We start from the raw sequence: 17,243 nt of genomic DNA on the forward strand, positions 1-17,243 counted from the left end.
GAAAGAAGGGTTAAATTTTAGTGAGAAGTCAGTGAAAACAAATATGTAAATTTTCCTCCATCCATCTTCATAGATCCTTCCCACTTCAAATTATACCCATAGATTTCATGGAGGCCCAAGGACTCCAGGTTAAGGAGCTCTCTATAAATTTATTTCAGTTTACCCAATATTAATGGAATACTATGTTTAGGGAACTATGGTTGCAGTAGAGCTATAGAATCAGTCTCTGACCCTAAGGACTTACTGAATAACAGGGAAATTATTACATACAAGGGAAACCCTGAGAAGTACCATACCAGAACAGAAGAAACTTTTTTGTAGAAATACAGAACCACAGTTCAAAGTGGTATTTGCAGGGTATCTAAAGATAAGAATTTTGAAAAAGGGAGAATGTGAGAGTTGGGGGGAAGAGCACCCAAATGTCCCAGGTAAAGAAAGAGACACAATGCAATGGCCCCAAAGGAGACAGAGATGCAAGGATTCAGAGCTCCTCCAGGGTAAATGAGGCCTGCAAGGTGAAGAGTGGGCACAGAGGCCAGGAAGGTAGATGGAAAGGAGTCATACCAATCTACCATCTTCAGGGGCTGGCCCATAACTCCAAATATTTAACTGAAATATTTGTTTATAAATGTTTCTTAAATAAATCAACTGGTAGAAAAGAACTCAGTCTGGGTTAGGGATAAATATGTCAGAGAGGCTAGAACTGTTCATGCTTCCTGTATCATATATAGAGCATTGCCCCAGAACAAGAAAGAGCTCTCCTTCAATCTGATGCTGTCCAGTTGAAACTAAACTGGAACCTATGTCTCCAGAATCCCTGCTCAGAGTTTCTGTCATTCCACTGTGGCTGTATCTCAAGGGAAAGCAGCCTGTGGTTCCCTGAACTTCACTGTGGAGATAAAAAATCTTAGGTTTAAAAAATTAGGAAGAAAAGCAAACACAACACAAAGGGACTTCTATTCTTGCCACCACTCAACTCAGAATAAAATGTGAGTCTTGAAGACAGGATCATGGGTCTGTGTTCTCCTGATTTTCAGTGTGTTGGCAGTAGGGGTAGCAAGGGTAATAGCATGACCAGGGCTGAAGGTGATAGGTATAGGGCAGGAGTGGTGATCAAAGAAAATCTCTCATTTTCCTTAACAGTAATCTGGGACCCAAATGTGTACAAGGAGCTGCAGGCCCAGATCCACTGCCACACAGGATGCTCACACAAGTGGGCACCCACTGCCTTCCTTTTGGGCCTGGCCTCTTCAGTATCAATGAAGAGAGGAGGGTAGTCTAGCTTGAAAGGCAAGAACCTGAAAATAAAGCCTCCAAAGTCAGCAGAAAGTTCCCAGGCAGCCCCACAGCTCAGCGGGAATGGATGAGCTGGCCTGGGTGAGAGAGTATTTCAAGATGTGGTCCCCAGTAAAGAACTAAGGCCCTGTCTAAGCCTGTCCTTGAAAACTGTGTTTCATGAAATCATTTAGGGTTTACGGAACAGAAAGAGTCTGGATGTGGTGGGGGGGGGTGTCACTCATATACACTAGCCCACCCACCCCTAGCCCAAGAACAATAAATCCACTGTTACTTATTGAAAAATGGAATACAGACAATTCCCAAGCAAGCCCTTCATTGGTCTATAGCCCATCTCAGTAGTCTATCATCCAAAGCCCTCAACAAACTGGATCTCTCCTGTGTCCCCAGTTGGCTGGCCTAGAAAAGAAAATAACTACCTACCTCTGCCTTGACAGCAACAGCTGGGGAACTTTGCCCTCTAGACCTGGCCAACTTCAAATAAGGAACTCTCTCATTTCCTAGGGCCAAGAGTACCCACATGAGCAGTAGCTGGGCCACAGAGAGGAGATCGGGGCAAAGTCTCCTCTCATTTGCTCCATGTTACTGAACTACAATATGGCTCTTTACCAGAGAGGAATTTGGAGGATGGCTTCCCAGGTGGTGCAGTGGTAAAGAATCCGCCTCCCAATGCAGGAGATGCAACAGATGTGGATTCAATTCCTGGGTCGGGAAGATCCCCTGAAGGAAGAAATGGCAACCCACTCCAATATTCTTGCCTGGAAAATTCCATGCACAATGGAGCCTGGTGGGCTACAGTCCATGGGGTCACAACAAGTCAAGACACAACTGAGCATGCACACACGCAGAGGACAAAGCAGAGACAGTCAAATAAACTGACTTGTCTGGACAATGGACCTGTATGCTAGAAGGAACTGGCATTACCAACCCCACATCATGAATAAGGAAACTGATGAACAAAGAGGCAGGTAACATAAAGATGGAAACGAACAAACTATGTTAACAACAATGCGCCAAGCCCCTTCACTCACAGTCTAACTTAACATCACTGAAACCACATTTACTCAGCCAACAAGTGGTAAAGACAGGCCTTCTGGACATTCCAGAGCACCATCCTTGACTCCACCTACCTCTCTGGTCATGCTGATTTCACTGCTGACTTCAGACAATGCCTTGGCAACTGTTTTGGCTAAGGCCCAAACACTCTGGTACAAGGGAACCTGGGCACATCTGTGAAGCATTACTTGGGAAGGCCCCCTTGCCAGGGCAGAGCTTGTGAGTCAGCCCAATTGAGTCTGAGCTCAATGACCTCACCTCTCACCTGCCACCTCCCCATTCTTCAAAGGCCCAAGTCCTCTGGGCTTTCAGTGGCATTGCCGTTATAGAGAAGGCAAAGGTAAGTGCAAAAGTGTGGCCAGAGGTAGGATGAGCCCTACTAGGGCAACCCCAGAACTTCAGTCTCTTCCATGGACAGAGGGCAGTCACTACATTGTGACTCAAATTTGCCTTTCACCATTATTTAGGCTCTAGCATCCACCATTTCCTGCTGCCAGAACTAGAGCCAGAGCAGGGCAGGGCCTGGTCTGTCTTGGCTCTTGAGATGACAGCACTGACTCAAGCATCTGTTTTCCATAAGGGGTAAAACAAGGGTTGCTTTTAATCTCTAGCCTAGGAGGCATTCTCCCCCTCTCCCTTCCCCTCCTTCTTCTCCACTGACTCACTCACTTCCCAGCAACTCAGCCTCTTCCCGTGGACTTGGAAGTGGGATGTGGTACAGTTATCTGTTCTGACCTCTTCTTGCCCATTTCCAGACCCTTACTTAACACAGAGAGCAAAACCTGCCTAGGGTTAACTCTTCCTATGCCATGCTTTTCCCCAGTAGGTTCTAGAAAGGAGACCACCTGGACCCCATGCACACCCATACCTTTAATGCTGCTGCTGCTGCTGCTGCTGCTGCTAAGTCACTTCAGTCATGTCCAACTCTGTGCGACCCCACAGACGGCAGCCCACCAGGCTCCCCTGTACCTGGGATTCTCCAGGCAAGAACACTGGAGTGGGTTGCCATTTCCTTCTCCAATGCATTAAAGTGAAAACTGAAAGTGAAGTCGCTCAGTCGTGTCCAACTCTTCGTAACCCCATGGACTGCAGCCTACCAGGCTCCTCCGTCCATGGGGTTTTCCAGGTAAGAGTATTGGAGTGGGTTGCCATTGCCTTCTCCGATTAGTTACTCCAACTGCTGCAAAGGGCATGGGAGACAATGGTTCCCTTTAACTTGCTTTGACCCAGTCACCTTCCCTAAGAATCACTTCAACTGGGAGACAAGGGCATATTGGACCCTGGGTGTTACTTGCCCAGTTATATTTGGGGGAGCAACCTCAAACAAAACTAACCTTTGTTAACAATGAGAACATAATTACATTGTTGCTATGTGAGGAGAGCTCAGGACAGAGACCAAAGCTAAAAAGGAGATAAACAATCAGAAACTTTAGCAAGCTACAGCTTTCTTATTAATCCAGCCTTAATTGCACAGCCTTTTGCTTAACCTGAGACCGAGGTAGAGTTCCCCTCTGCCTCTCAACACATTAAGGTCCGGAAGGAAACTAGCTCCTCACCATTTATACCTAACTCCAGGACTTATTTTCAAAATCAGCTCAGCCAAACCATACCCCTACCCCCTACCCTAACTCATCTCTTCTCCTAGGCACAGGGTTCTGTCCCATACGCTCCTTAGCATGACCATTCCTCTTTAAATTTCCTCAAGATTTCAATCTACTCATCCTAGAACCTCATCTGGCTCCTTCAGAATAAACCCTTCTGAATTTCTCATCCCTATTCTCCAAGAGAATAAATAATCCAGAATCCCCAACTATCAGACCTGAAAGGAACCTCAGAGATCACTTGATTCAAATTCTACAATATGCAGCTGAGGAAACTGAGGTCCAAAGAAGGGGAAGCATTGGCCTAGGGTCACACAGCCGCTGGACAGTGTGAGAGCAAGGATTAAAAGCCTTGCTCTTGATCCACTGACCATAATAAGCAATAGAAACACCCTAGCACTTAGAAAACAGTAGACAAATCAGGATGTTGAGCTGAAAAGACTATGTGGAGAAGGCAGAACCAGCTTGCTTCCATTAAAAACTCTAAGTGGACACTGAATGGAAGTCTAGTTTATGACCGAGGGAAAGCCTAACTTTTAGGCTCTGATACATTCACCATCACTCATTCTAGAGAGACTAAACCTTTTATAACCACAAGGAAGGAAACTAAAAGGTCTCCTGTTTTAGGACAGCTTCTTTTTAAAACAAATAGCAATTAATTGGGAAGGTCTCTGGCAGCAGGTACAGCCAAGACCCAAGCTGGAGGTTGGGGACAGAGCAGGGAGGTACAGAGGGTGAAGATGACACAGCAGGGAAAGAGGCAAGGAATTGGAGGAATGGGTTTATATCCAGGTAGCCAAGAACAACAGATTCTTCAATTCTCATAAAACTTTGAAGCCACTGAATTTAAAGGAAAGAGGGCCTAACATTAATAAGTCTCTCACATGGATTAAGCCTCTCTCTGGGGCCACACCCAGCAGGGCTTCAGTCAATAGCATCAGTTTCCTGCTTAACCCAGCTTCCTGCCTACAAGTTTCACAAGAAGTATTTATAGACTTAAACACAGACCATTTGCAGCTGCCTGGAGACACTAGTTATGCAGAACACCAGAAGAGGGCTCTATTCTCTCTGCTCAGAAACACACCACAGCAACCCCCAGCATCCCAGCTCTGAAGGGCACTGGAGCTGACCTAAGAATCAGCTTGGATTCCATCCATTACTCATGGGCTTTCTGCCCTGTCCTGTGTTAAAAACTGCTGAAGACAGGATCAGTCAACTATGTAGGGGCAAGAGGAGGCTTCCAGCTAAATAAAAAAGCTCTATTTTCCAAATGTATGGTTATTAGGAAGGGGTAGAGATAAATTGAGAGATTGGAATTAACATATATACATTACTTATATGGGCTTTCCAGGTGGCGCAGTGGTAAAGAATCCACCAGCCAATGCAGGAGATGCAGGAAATTTGGGTTCAGTCCCTCGGTTGGGAAGATCCCATGGAGGAGGGCATGGCAACCCAATCCAGTATTCTTCCCTGAAGAATCCTATGGACAGAAGAACCTGGCGAGCTACAGTTGTGTCACAAAGAGACACAACTGAGTGCATGCGTACACACACACACACACACACACACACACACACACACACTACTATATAGCACTCAATACTCTGTAAAGAATTATATGGGAAAATAATCTAAAAGAGTGGATATAAGTGATTCACTTTGCTGTACACCTGAAACTAGCACACTGTTGTCTATTTTATATATAGTAGTCAACTATACTCCAATATTAAAAAAAAAAAAAGCTCTGTTTTCCGTCCCAGAGCTAAGCTATGATTGGCTTCCTGCCAAACTTGCTGGTATGCCAACAGTCAAACCTGGCATCTAGGGGACTCACAAAACTGGAGTCCTCATCCTAGAAATAATGGTCTTAGTTCTTTGAGAAATAAATCTTGGTACAGCTGAAAGATGCTTTAGAGTCTCTCTTACCTTCCTGTTTCTAGAACTCAGTTTTCTAATATATAAAAATGAACCTAATAATATCAACCTCACAACAGGGTTATTGGGAGATTTAAGTTAAAAATAACAGACAAGAAAGTACTTGGCATATCATAAGTAGAATGTGATGATTACTAGCGCCTCCATTTTTAGCCATGTTATTACAAATATTCAATCGCTCCAGAATAATTTGAACTAAAAGCCGGTTTGACTACACAAAAGGGCTATGGGTTGCCAAGAAAACCTGCAGAGGGCCCTTCTAGCCTAAGGGCCCTTTGATTTTGGGGGAAACTCTAAAATATGATTAGATTTCTAGTTGGTTAGACAATTGAAGCCATGCATATCAGGCAGAAACACACACATCCTTGTATTATTTTAAATGTTTTCTCTCTTGGGAGGGATAGGGATATCCCCTCAAGAATCAGAGCCCTGAAGTGAGGCAGAACACAACAGAGCACCTAGGCTACCTTGTCCTTTTAAAGGATACCTGCTCTTCTTTCCTCATCCTAGGCTCTGCCTTGCCATTTTCTCTAATTATGTCCCATTAATATACACAGGTTTCCAGCCCTCCAACACAACCCACCAAAACGTCCAAACTCCTTCAGCTGGTATCCAGAAAAATCACAAACTGGGTCTGTAGATAGGCTAATCAGCATCACTTTGGAAAAATTTTAAAGACAGATTTCCTGGCCCTACCCACAGAGATCATGGTTTATTATTATATAAGAAGCAGGGCCCTGGCATCAGAATTTAAGAGCTTCAGATAATTCTAAGGCCCAGCCAAATTTGGGAACCTCTGGCATGGAATACAGCCTCTCAAGGACTAGTGTCAACAGTCAATATGGGCAGAGGGATCCTCGATTGAAGGGAAACAAAGCCAAGTAGATAGCAGTAACTACAGAGACATCTAGGCCAGTGGCCCTAGTGAAAATGGTTCTCCAGAGTTAAATGCAGCTTACCTCTACAAAAGATCAGGGGCTAAAGTAATTTCTCTATATACTAAAGCAATTTCTCTACATACTAAAGTAATTCCTCTCTTGTAGAAGGAACATAGCTATGTACTCTAAAAACCTGAGGGCAGGATCGAGCTTTGCCAAAAACAAGCCATGATCTCTCAATCTTCCTACCTGCAAAATGGACAAAATGACACCCACGTGGCAGAGGATTGTGCAGTGGCAATGTGGTATTTCCCAAACTTAACTGCTGGGAATCATTTGGGGCACTAATTTAAAAACCTAGATTCCTGGACCCCACTCCAAGCTTACTGAAAAAGATACTTCAGAGGAAGAGCTAGGAAAGCAGTAGTTTTGTCCCAGGTGATTCTTATCCTCTGGGAAGTTTAAAGAAACATCACCTAGCATAGATTCTCTTGAGATGAGATGAGAGGTCAGACCAGATCTCCAGTCCTCCAAAATACTTTCTAGCCCAGAGATCCTCATAGCTGGGACCTTCAGGTTAGAACCCAGAGGAGCAGGCTCTACAGGCAGGAGAGGGAGGATAGGCTTTGGGATTTCAAACAGAAAGCTGAGTGCTTTCTGGAATGACCAAACCCTCAGGCCATTGTCCAGAGCCTTCCACTATCTTCCCATCTAGTTAAGAATTAGACAGAGGAAGGAAACAACTGGTACAAATACCTCAGCAGCCCAACAACATTGATCAAAAATACTCTAATTAGAGCCTCAATCAAAATCTTAGGCAAGGAGCAGACCTTAAATGATACTCTCCTTTTCCTAGATGCTGTGGGAACTTAGGGAGCAAGCCTTGTATCTGCATACAGATGTGAACAGGTTGAAGTTGGGGACAGGCTAGGGACTCTCAGATAGGTGCAATCAATAACAGTGCACTGGAACCAACTTACACTAGAGCTGATCTCTGTATAAGTCCTCCTTCAAGGACCCTGTGTTGGTAGTTTGAAATTGGCCACGGTGAGAGTTGGACACAACTGAGTGACTGAACAACAAGTGGTGAGAGTATTTATACCATTGGGGTTGGTAAACCGTACAAATCATGGCTTCACCAGAGAGTCTGTTGTGAAAAATTTATCAGTACATATAAAGGAAGCATCTGTAGGCCCATTTTAAAAATGAGAAAACTGAGTCTCAATGAAGGGAAGCAACTACCATCTTTTAGTTGCATGACCTTGGACAAGAGCCAGTTCTAACTAGCAACACATCCTAGACCTTCCTACCAGCTCTCCAGGGGAGTAAGAAGTCCCTCTTATCAACAAAAAAGGTTGCTGACCCAAAGGGCTCCTCCATCAACTAATGGCCAAACAAGGGCACCTAAGTGCACTTGGTGTATGTACCACCAAGGAAAGCAAGGAGTACAGAGCCCAGGGTTGTGACATGAAGCCAACAAGAGAGGAGAGACACTGGAGTAGATCAGGGAATGGGTTGGAAAGTTACAAAGGAAACCACAGCACTTTCTTAAGATGTTTTTACAAATATATGACGGACAGTGTGGGCTCTAGAGGGAGGAGCAAGCCTTGTATCTGCATACAGATGTGAACAGGTTGAAGTTGGGGACAGGCTAGGGACTCTCAAGATGCCCAAGATGGCAGCCACCATGAAGAAGGTGGTTGCAGATGTCAGTCTTACAATACACAAATTAGCACAGAATACAAGTAGAATCATAGAACTAAAGGAATAAACAGAAGTAAAAAAGAAATAACTCCAAAATTTAGAAGATGTTTGTGAGGATATCATGCTTACAGATGACTGCTTAGTGATACCTTATCAGACTGGTAATGTTTTCATTAGCCATTCTAAACACAAGAAATGTTAGCAGAAGTAAATAAAAATTTGCAAGAAGAAACTGACACCTTACAATATTGTATTGGTTCCCAATTAAAATAAATAAATTTAAATTAAAAAAAAAAGAAACTGACACCTTAGAATCCATAGTGGAATCAATTCAGCAGGTATTAGCAGATTTGAAAAGTTCAGTTACATGCAAAATTTGGGAGTAACATAAACCTTGAAGGTGATGAAAGGTAAACATTTTATAAAACTTAAAAAAATCTGTTTAATAAACTTGAATATTGTTTAAAATGATAATTTCCCTTCTTCAAATGATATGGAAAGCAAAACTTTTAAAACTTTTTTCATTCACTTAATGGAAATTTGCCTACTTTCATGTCTTGTTTATTTTATATTTTTAAAAGAAGACAGTATTCATCTATGTATTTTACATAACAATTGTATCAAGTGTAAGAGTTTTATGTCATGTTATTAAAATCAGTTAAGCAATAAAAAAAAGACACTTGTCCACATGCATTCTCTTGCTGAACTCAAGTCTGTACAAAAGGCAGAGTACATATCAGCACTATTTTATAGACAGGAGAAATGGAGGTTCAGTGAGGCAAATGGCACTTTGTCCAAGTGTAAAGGAGACTGGACTAGAACCCAGGTCCCCCGAACTTGGAACTTTGCCCTCCCAATTTTCTCTTATTTAAGGTTGCAAGAAGGTCCTTCCAAAGGCTTACTTGCTATCATTTATTTCATCCAATAAATTTAATGGCCTCTAGCTCTTGTCTTGGAGAAGGCAGTGGCAACCCATTCCAGTACTCTTGCCTGGAAAATCCCATGGACGGAGGAGCCTGGTAGGCTGCAGTCCACGGGGTCGCTAAGAGTCAGACAGGACTGAGCGACTTCACTTTCACTTTTCACTTTCCTGCATTGGAGAAGGAAATGGCAACCCACTCCAGTGTTTTTGCCTGGAGAATCCCAGGGATGGGGGAGCCTGGTGGGCTGCCGTCTATGGGGTCGCACAGAGTCGGACACAACTGAGGCGACTTAGCAGTAGCAGCAGCACCTCTTGTCTCAGGGTGCTTCAAGAGGGGGTCTCCTTGGGATGGGAGAAGATCAAGGCAACACAGGATGGGAACAATCTTTCCTATAGTCGAGGGAGCCACACTATTAGCTGGAAGCAATCAGCCAGGAACAGTGGACCAGTGATCTTGAGACAGTCCCTTCCTCTTAGGTCAGAGTGTGACCAATTGTACTGGGTAGGTCTTGATCAGTCGTTTTCAACTTTATTTGTTTTTTCAGCAGCTTCCTGCCTCTTCACTTTCCCAAACAGAAAATCACATGAAATTTCAAGATATAATGTACATAAAAGTAGAATTGTTCTGGTCAAAGGAAGGCTACCCCAAGCAGCTTGGCCAAATACAGTTTGCCAACCACTGGACCAGCAGCTTGGGAAAGGGAAGGAGCTTCAGTTCTAACCTTGTAAAATTCTACACAACTCTGCCACCAATTCTTTAGAGGACTTAAAGACTCCCTGGGGCTCAGTTTCCCTATCTGTGGTATGAGATGGTTGGACCAGTTGGTGCCTAAAAGTACTTTTTTGCCTTGTGGTTCTAGAAAAAGGGAGCCCAGCAATCCCTGTTGGTGGAGAACTGTAAAGAGAGACCAAGAAGAACAAAGCCTCATCCCTATGCCCCAGAGAGCCCCTATGCCTCTGATGACTCTGAACTTAACTCTACAGTCGGTTCCTCAAGCACTGGCAGCTGGGAGGGTGGGCAGACAGGCAGGAAGGCGGGCGCCCCACCCTCCCTTGCACAGGAAGCTAGCTACATCCTCTTTTCCCCACCCCAGGCAGCACATCTCCAAAGGTCCCCAGCAGAAGTAGTGGGGGCAGGGAAAAGAAGAGGACGGGGCCAAAAGCAAACTGAACATTAAAATCGCCTCAGTGTGCTAGAGACCCATCTGTAGGGAGGAGACTGACAAGGTCCTGGGAAGAAGCAACAAAGCAACCACATTCTCTACTGGAGCCCAGCTCCCTAGACAAAACCTTGCCAAAATGGCCTATGGCTACAGAGTCACAAGGCATGGGCTGCTACAGCAGGCTGCCTGAGCCCACCCACTCCTTGCCACTGAGTTTCTCCAGCCTGAAGAGCTGGTCCTCACTCATAGGTGTTTACAGTTCTTTCTTAGAGTAAGAACACGGACATGTCATGAGTAGGTGGGTGGGTGGGTGGGTGTACACATGAATTAACACTTGAGAACAGAAGGGCTCTTCATGCCTCTCAAAGCCAAGGAGGCAGGCATCAACCCACATGGCCACACTACCAGCCCACTTTCCCGCGCCCACCCCCATACCCTGTGACTGGGGCCCAGCCCTCCCCACATCCTGTTCTCAGAGAACATGTGGCTGCCTGGGGAAAGATAATGTCATTACCACACTTCCCCTCCCTGGAGGAGGCTTTGGTTGACTAGGGAGGGAGCTGGAGTAATCTGCTTGATCAAGCTGAAAAATCTGCAGTAACCTCCTACTTTCACAGAAAAGGACAGGAAGGGTGACCAGCTAACCACGGGGGCATCTTCCACACTGGAGGATCCATGTCTACAGAAAGATGGTGATGGTCCAAAGTACTTCTGGAAAAATGAATTTTCTGAGGAAACACAAATTGGCAACTTCTATGTTTGGAAACAAAGAAAACATGCCAATGCTCTTCCTTGATCAATGAACCAGGAAATGCAAAACTACAGTAAATTTTTTAAAAGGATCCCAAATATCACTGAAGTTTCACTACACATGGATTTTAGATGCCAGTATCAACATTTCTGCTAAAGCAACGTGATTTGCACAGGGTCTTAATGGGCCTAGAGTGCTTTGGCCACTGGGTAAAAGAAAATGACTTCAGGCCAGTAGAAACAGTTCTTCCAACAAGATCAGAGGAAGAAATGGAGAGAGGATACCAGTCTGAGCCCACTCATTGTTCAATTTCCCTTCACTCCTCTCTAACCAGCTGACATCCTGACTCCTCCTTGTCTTCCTTTCCCGGACTATAAGTAGCAAAGAATGTGGCTGAACACTCCATCTGAATGTTCAGGGAGGGTCTCCTCATTCATACAGGGTGAGAAATCAGAAGGCAGATGCCATTCCACAGCGCTGCCTCACTAAGTGCAGACTTTCAGTGAGTATAATCCCAGGCTAGGTTTATATGGGAGAACTTGGTCAATTACCCCTAAACAAATCATCCCCAGTCCCAACCAGCCTGCTGCTTTCTTACACCTAATCTGCAGCCCAATCTAACGCTAGCACTCATCAAGGAACAAGATTTATCCTTATGGAAACACCAACTCTTAGCACCCATTTCCAGTGGATGTGTTAAAGGCTGAAAAGTGGCATGTGGTATCATACCTGCCCTAGGGTACCTCTGTTTGTAGCCACAGTCTTCACTTTTGTTATAGTCACCTTCCTAAAAGCAGAGTTATAGAGAGCCCAAGTAATGCCCTTGAGTTCTGTGCATCTATGACTCTTTTAGAAAAGTTTTAGGGAACAGTGAGGGGAGCAGTCAGTAAGAGAACAGAGACATGACATCCAGCTTATTAGTTATGGTTCCTACACAGTTAACATAACTTCTCTAAAAGGTGGCTTTGTATTTTTTGAGTTGATAAAGCCACATCTTGCCCTCCAAACCACAAGCTCAGCTACTCATTTATTAAGACCAGTAGAAACTGTTTAACTTTACCCAACCAACAATACCAGGGTTTTTAGCACCCCTACCACCAGAAACTTACAAATTTTGTACCCCTTAATGCTAAGGTAAGCATGCATGAAACCACTTACTCCAAATACATACATACATCAGAGTTCTTCAGGTAGAGTAAGAAGCACCCCTACCCTAACTTTGGTTTACTTTCTTTAGATAGCAGCAGGGAAAAGGCCCACTACAATCTCTACAGAAATTACCCAGCAGCCTCCCAGGCAATAGATAATGTTCCATAATCCAAACTGAGCCCAAAACTTTACCTATAATACTAATAAGGCCTAGAAAAATAAATAGGGCCAACTCTTACCTACGTCAGGTGTTTCAGAAATGACCTCCACTCCTGACAGTCACATATATACACATGCTTGTTCCACACACCACTAAGTTATAAGACACCCAGCATGGACCAGGCCATGAGACGATGATTCTAAAGTTTGCACATGTACATATGTGAAAGTAAATGAGTAAGCGTGTGAGAGTATTTCTTGTAGGGGAGGGGTTGTAAGTAAATGAGGAATTGCCATGTTGCACAGGGCTTCTCAGGTGGCTCAGTGGTAAAGAATCCACCTGCCAATGCAGGAGACACAGTAGACGTGGGTTCGATGCCAAGGTTGGGAAGATGGGCTAGAGGAGGAAATGGCAACCCACTCTAGTATTCTTGCCTGGAAAGTCCCATGGACAGAGAAGCTTGGCGGGCTACACTCCATGGCGTCACAAAGAGTCAGACATGACAGTGACTGAGTATGAGTATGTACCACATACTCTTGTACAACAAAAGCAGTGATAGAGGTAATCAGAGGGAACTGTGGAAACATAAAGGGGACCCAGGCTATAATGGAGAAGGCAGAAGAGCAGGTTTCCAGAGAAAGAGCAGACCTGTCCTGAATGATAAAAATATTTTCACAGGGAAAATATTTTAAAAGGAAAGTGAAGCTCAAGGTATTCCAGGTAGACAAATAGCCTGTACAAGGACACAGAGGAAAGAAACACGATGTAGGCCCTTCAAATGCCACAGGAAAATTTCCAATTCGTGAAATCCCTCCCAAAAGTACAAAGTTAAGGGTCAAGGCCTCTTTGCCCAGCTCCCTGACCTTCTTGCCAGAAACTATCAGAAGAGAATACACTAGAGACCTTTCCACAGTATTGAACAGCAGTTCATCAGATGTGGGGAGGGGTGTGCCACAAGCAGAGACAGAAATCCCTGAAGACAAAGCCAGACAAGGTGGCCTAATATACAAGATACATGTTGGAAGCTGGCTTTTTTTCCCGCACAGTCCCACTAAGGTACCAGCTTAGCTTAATGAGGACTCCCTATCCTAACTTCCACAAACCTCAGGGGAACCACTCTCCAGATCTTGAGAGATCCCATTACAACCCACTTTCAGTCTATATAGAAAGCCTGTCTACTCACAGGCATATCTGAAAGGGTGACCAGATTAAGACCTCCCCCTGTACCTTACCACACACACACAGGAAGTGAAAGCTACCAGCACAGCAAGGGCTGGGGTGGGCCTCAGCTATGGCTGCCTGGCTTCTGCAAAGGGGCAGGGACCCACAAACTGTTTTGCCTTCTTGAGTAAGGGTTCCTCTAACCATTTTCCCCTCTGCACATTCTCTCTTTTACCCATCCCACAACCATCCTATCTAACCTGGGTCTCATAATACCTCTTCTCCTTTACCCTACTCCCTCATATTGGGACTTTCAAGGCTCCCCAGAGCTGAGGTTCTTTGCAGAGCAAAAGATATACCCACAAAAATTCTTATACTGTTTCCCCTCAACAGGCTGCAGTGAAAGATACTACAGTACAGGGAGCACATTTACAAATTAGAGGAAAAGCCTAAACTAGGGTCCTAAAATTATTTTATCTCAAATACTTAAAGAGAGCAAAATACAATTAAATAAATTAAGAGAAATAGGGCTTTTATCAAGCACCTTCAATATGCCAGACATCCTGCATGAGCTCTTTTCTCTCTCCTGAATTCCAAGTAAGTGGGTATCATTTTTATCTCCATTTTAAAGATGAAAGACTTCCTTGGTGGTACAGTGGCTAAAAATGCAAGGGACATGGGTTTGATCCCAGGTCCGGGAAGATTTCACTTGCCACAGAGCAACTAAGCCCGTGGGCCACAACTACTGAGCCTGGGTTCTAGAGCCCACGTCCTACAACTACTGAAGCCTGTACACCTAGAACTTGTGCTCCACAACAACAGAAGTCACTGCAATGAGAAACCCGTGCATCATATTTGTCCCAACAAGAGAAAACCCCTGAACAGCAATGAAGACCCATCACAACCAAAAATAAATAAATAAAATTATTTTAAAAATAAAGATGGAAAACTAAAATTCAGAAGGCTAAATACCTTACTCAGGGTCATGCAGCTATAAATAATGGTTGAAAATATTTCTATACAATTGGTGCACTTAATTTATCTTATGGCTACCATCCTCCTTTTTCAAGTCACCTTGAACAATACTGACCAGACACCTTCCCAAAGAAGTCATGAGAAAAACATGAGGCAACTCTACTTGGAATGCTCACCATTAACTGTCACCTTAAAACCATTTAAGTTAACCTCATTAACTGACGATTCACAAATATGCTTTAGTCCCTAAGAGTCAGAACATCTTTACCCATTCCACAAGTCTTCTATATTGCTGGGTAGAGGTGTAGGGTTTTGGGGACAGGAGGGAAGGAGAGAGGAGGAGCAGCCCTGGTTACCCCTCAGGAAGCTCAATGGTTGAGCTGTCCAGGTCTAAAGGAGCATAGACAGGGGAACTACAATCCTAGGTGTGTTTGGAGAAGGGTAGGGGCAGCAAAAGAGAGAAGAGAAAACATTCTAAAGCAGATCTGGTGCAACACCTTATAATCTTGACTTTTCCAAGAGAATGACTCAGCCTTGGCACCATACTCTCTCCATTCCCAGGCACTTGGCAAGAATTGGCATGGGTGCCCAAATAGGCATGTACCCACATAAACACACAACAGTTAACAAAATGCAAATCTCCAGAACACTGGATATAAGGGCTCCAGATGGAGCTTAGAATGCCTTCCTGTCTGGATAAGAGCTACACTCTGATATCACCCCTACAACAGATAGTCTCAGTATCTTACTCTAAAAGTACCCAGGATTCCTTCTGTTCAGGCATAGTCTGGAAAGAACACAAAGGAGGCACCTTCTCAAAAAGTTATGTTTGATTTTAGGAGGCAAAATAGCCAAGGATGAAGTGTGAGGGGGAGGAGCAGGAAGAGTTAGCCCCAGCTCCAGAATCCCCTGTCGTATTCAATTTTGGACTTTTGTGATTTTTGTTTTCAAATCTCTGTAATTACCATCAACAGGAGCTGCTTACTTATAAGATTTGGGGCCATCTGAGATGAAAGGCTAAGTCTTTCACAGGAAGAGAAAGGTTGAGGAGAGCATCATTTTTCAAGTTCTTTCTCCTCCAAGAAGAATACAATCCTAATTCTAACCCCTAGTGACTAAGACACCAAGTATACAACAGAAGGAGATACAGTGGATTTGTTAGTTAGCATCCAACACAGAAGAGGCTAGCTACAAACATCTCAGTCATAAATCAAAAGAGCCAAAGGCCTACCGTGTGCTTGGCTCAAGAAAGAGAAACTATGAGTTTATGAGAAATTGGTGTATAATAAATTGGTAGTATAAAGTATCACGGGTTGGCAAACTGTTTCTATGGACCACATATGGTCTCTGTTGCATAGTCCTCTTTTATTCTCTTTAACAATGCTTTTAAAATGTGAAGCCTTTTCTTAAAAAATCAGGCCTCACAGACAAGTTTGCTAATTGCTAGACTAGACTAGTAACTCCATTCACTATCTGCAAGACCTCAAACCTGAACCAATAGCTCCTTCACATTCTACTTTCCATAGAAGATGGGCAGCAAGAGTCTTATCTGAAAATTAATCAAAAACTGGACCAGATCATCATACACAGTAGCCTATTCCCTTCCTAAGTAAGGGTATTGGTGGGGAGGGGAAATAATAAGCTTAGACTACTAACCATCTATTTCTGAAAGGCTCATTCACATACCAGAAGGGACCTGTGCCAAGCCGAACCCCCTCAATAACATGCCCCAGACCAGGGGCTGAGTCAGTGATAGCTTGATCCCTAGGCCTCTGGCTCAAACATCTGGTCTTGAAGAGCAAGAGGCATGTATGAAGAAGAAAGAAGAAGGAGACCTTCCCAGCCAGCCTATTAAGGGCTCAAGAAACAAAGGTACATATGTGGCTTGCTTCCCTCCCTATCCCCTTAGAAAACATTTGGAGAATAAAAGGAAATCAAGTTGGAGCTGCCAAACTCAGTGGGAGGGAAAGCTAAGAATGAAACTAATGCCAACCACAAAACTCCAAGGATAAAGACCCCCATTAGTGCCCAACATTGCAAACAAGCCTTTCTCCTCTGGACGTCTAGGTACTTCAGGGTCCAGTTAGTACTTCTCTCACAAGGAAGTGGTAAAAAGAAACAACCATTCAGGAATGTCCACCTTCTAACCTCCCAGTCCATGCCCTGACTCCTCATATTTGCCCTCCCATAGGAAAACAAACAAAGGAACATATATTTGAAAGTATGTGTACCCTAAAAGTCAACTAATACTAAGAACTGTGGGCTTCTGGATCCAAGGGATGCCACTGACAGCCAATGCTCAGATACAGCCCTTTCCTCTTCACTAGCTTTCAGACTCTTCCCCCAGGAAATAGAAGGTTTCTAGAGAAACTAGCCTGACTCAAGGGAGGGAACAGGAGAAGAAATGCCTTCAAATCAATTCAGCAGCTACTGAGCACCTGCCAAGTATGGGGCAGGACACTACAGAATATGGAGATTTAGAGAATACAGAG

At 44.1% G+C, this 17,243-nt stretch overlaps 1 protein-coding gene and 1 pseudogene across 1 annotated transcript in view; one reads left to right on the plus strand and one right to left on the minus strand.

Moving 5' to 3' along the window:
- Window positions 1-17,243, minus strand: part of MSN (moesin) — a 72,490-nt gene that overhangs the window by 27,508 nt on the left and 27,739 nt on the right. The gene's annotated exons all lie outside the window — the stretch shown is intronic.
- On the plus strand, window positions 7,955-8,884 carry LOC102282837 (prefoldin subunit 4 pseudogene; annotated as a pseudogene).

This window comes from Bos mutus, chromosome X (assembly GCF_027580195.1).
Source record: "Bos mutus isolate GX-2022 chromosome X, NWIPB_WYAK_1.1, whole genome shotgun sequence".
Lineage (NCBI taxonomy): Eukaryota > Metazoa > Chordata > Mammalia > Artiodactyla > Bovidae > Bos > Bos mutus.